The sequence below is a fragment of the Quercus suber genome, unplaced genomic scaffold (assembly GCF_002906115.3).
Source record: "Quercus suber isolate HL8 unplaced genomic scaffold, Cork oak 2.0 scaffold_712, whole genome shotgun sequence".
NCBI classification, from domain to species: Eukaryota; Viridiplantae; Streptophyta; class Magnoliopsida; order Fagales; family Fagaceae; genus Quercus; species Quercus suber.
Window position 1 is genome coordinate 9361 of NW_027070153.1, and position 3018 is coordinate 12378.

The 3018-nt window shown below is 34.4% G+C and overlaps 1 pseudogene; it reads left to right on the forward strand.

The window, feature by feature from the left end:
- The first annotated feature begins 404 nt into the window (after nucleotides 1–404).
- LOC136064586 (2-alkenal reductase (NADP(+)-dependent)-like) overlaps nucleotides 405–3018 on the forward strand; it is a 16090-nt pseudogene continuing 13476 nt past the window's right edge.

The following is a 3018-nucleotide window of genomic DNA, read 5'->3' on the forward strand; positions in this document are numbered from 1 at the left end:
AGAATAAAAAATTAAGAATGTGTACTACAAATAGGACCTCTGTTCACAAATTTGGCCAAAATGGAGATATATTCCTTTCACGCAAAACATGTAGCAAAATACTCCTGTTCTGAAATTATTTAAGAAAATGCCATTATTTTAAACTTGATTTTTAGAAAATCGAGTCATATAGACAATCAAACTTAAAAAAAAAAAAAAAAAAAAAAAAAAAAATACATGGANATTCAAAGTTCAGAGCACTTTTAGCGTAAGCAATTACGTGCACCTAAGAATATTATGCATTTGCTTTGCATCCCGCACACGTCAGCCGTCATGCGTGGAACTCTATCTGAAACATATTTCATTTCTCTCTTCCAAATGTGCTCTATAAATAGAACTTTGTGGTCCATAGAGAAGAACCATAACACATAAAAAAAACATTGACACAAAAAGTTCTACATTTGATTCTTGAAGAGGATAGAGTGAAAGAGTGACAGAAAGTAGCAATGGTGAAGGTTGGAGATGAAGTGAGCAACAAACAAGTGATATTCAGAGACTATGTCATTGGTTCTCCTAAAGAATCAGACATGTACCTGACCACTGGGACCATTAAGTTAAAGGTTCCTGAAGGTTCAAATGCAGTTTTGGTGAAGAACCTCTCTATTTGTCCTGTGATCCTACCATGCAATTCGATATGAGGAAAGCTATGGGTCCCTCCAGAAATCTTTACTACACCCCTGGCTCCGTAAGTCACTCTGAAGAATACTATAATTTATTTTTGAGGAGTACTATAAATTTTACTATATGACTGTATAAGATATGTCATGAATTAGTAAGACAATTATAATATGTTGACGTCTGAGTCTCTGACAAATTCATTGTCTCGTCTATTTGTAAACTTTTTATACTAAAATTTGTACTAGCTTTAGTAATTGTTTCATACCATGGTGTATACATGTGATACTGAACTTGTAATTTGTTCTCTAATTTTGGTGAAACCATTTACACATGCAGCCAGTTTTCGGGTATGGTGTGGCGAAAGTATTGGATTCTGGGCATCCAGAATTAAAGGCAGGGGACTTGGTTTGGGGGATCACAGGATGGGAAGAGTACACTCTAATCACTAAAACAACTGATACTCTCATTAAAATCCAGCATACTGACGTACCTCTTTCTTATTATACTGGAATTCTCGGTAAGGTCTATTGTTAATGAAGCTAAAATTGATGTAAGAATTGGAATAAATTGATTGCGGTACACATATAGTAATGTGCATGCCCGTATACATCATATATTGTTAATTGCTTTAGTTTTAGAGATGTAGCCTCTTACTGATAATTTTCTCCAAAACTACTACAAATTTCTGCAAATCAAGTTGAAATCTGTGTGGTCAATTATAGATACTTGAACCATAAAATTAATTAAAGGAGTATAAATCAATGTTTAATTTCTTTGGTTTAATTTTTTTTTCTTGGTCATGTTACTTCACTTTTGAATGAATTTCAATGCTCCATCTGAATTGAGGATTTTTTTTTTCTCCACAGGTATGCCTGGTATGACTGCATATGCTGGTTTCTATGAGGTTGGGACACCTAAGAAAGGAGAATATGTATTTGTTTCAGCAGCTTCTGGTGCAGTTGGCCAGCTTATTGGACAGTTCGCAAAGTTGGAGGGTTGTTATGTGGTTGGAAGTGCTGGAAGTAAAGAAAAGGTATAGCACACAGTGGCGGAGCCACACACAAGAGTGAGGGGCCCAAGGCCCCCCCAAAATTTTTAAATATTATTTTATAGTATATATATTATTTACATTTTTTAAAATGTAGCATGAAAAATTGAAGTTGGCCTCCCCAAATTTTGAGTTATTTCAATGGTACTCTTAAAAGAAAGAGAAATTATATTAAAATCATATAATTTAAGAGGTTTAACAAATTAAACTATGTAGAAAATGATAAATTTTTATACATGTCTAATAGAAGAAATACATGACTTTTATATACTCATTAAAATTTAGAAGATGATAAATTCTTTTAGTAAATTAATTTATGTGTGTGTGTATATGTAAAAATTTGTCTTAACTAATATATTAACATCACAACTTGGCCCCCCCAAACCAAAATTTCTAGCTCCGCCCCTGATAGCACACAATCATTACTATTTGAGATGTGTCGTATAGTATCTAGTTTCATTTTATATACTATATATTACAATAATTCTGATTCTTTTCTGATTCTTTGATTCTTTCTTTCTTTTTTTGTTATTTTGTGAATTGAAAGAGTCTATCCTTCAAATGAACTCTAACTTTTTCTTCTGCATGAGGTTGATCTATTGAAGAATAAGCTTGGGTTCGATGAAGCTTTCAATTACAAAGAAGAGCATGACTTGAACGCAGCTTTGAAAAGGTAACTAACATACAACATAATTTGCATAGGATTTTTCAAGTTGAACCTGGTTCATCCACAGTAATTCATTATCTAGTTGATTGGTTCAGTGAACGAACCAAAATGTGCCACAATAGTTGAAAAATCCAAAAACTCAAAATTTGGCAATGCCATTCAACATTCATACTCCCAATTCCTCCAACAGATATTATCTCTTTAGTTAATCTCCAGAGACTGGGTGGACACATTTCAAACAGTGAAAAAATGCATCACTAACTTTATTGTTTTGTTTGCCACCTCTAGGTATTTCCCTGAAGGCATTGATGTTTACTTTGAGCATGTTGGGGGCAAAATGCTTGATGCTGTGCTCCTCAACATGAGACACCATGGTCGCATTGCTGTGTGCGGAATGATCTCACAATACAATCTTGACGAGCCTGAAGGTATCAAAAATTTGTTGCATATCGGATTCAAGTGGATCCAAATGAAAGGATTTACACATCGCAATTATTATCACCTATACCCCAAGTTCTTAGACCTTGTGCTGCCTTACATTAGAGAAAAGAAGATGGTTTATGTGGAAGACTTAGTTGAAGGCCTTGAGAGTGGTCCAGCGGCCCTTGTTGGACTTTTCAGTGGCCGCAACTTCGGAAAACAAGTG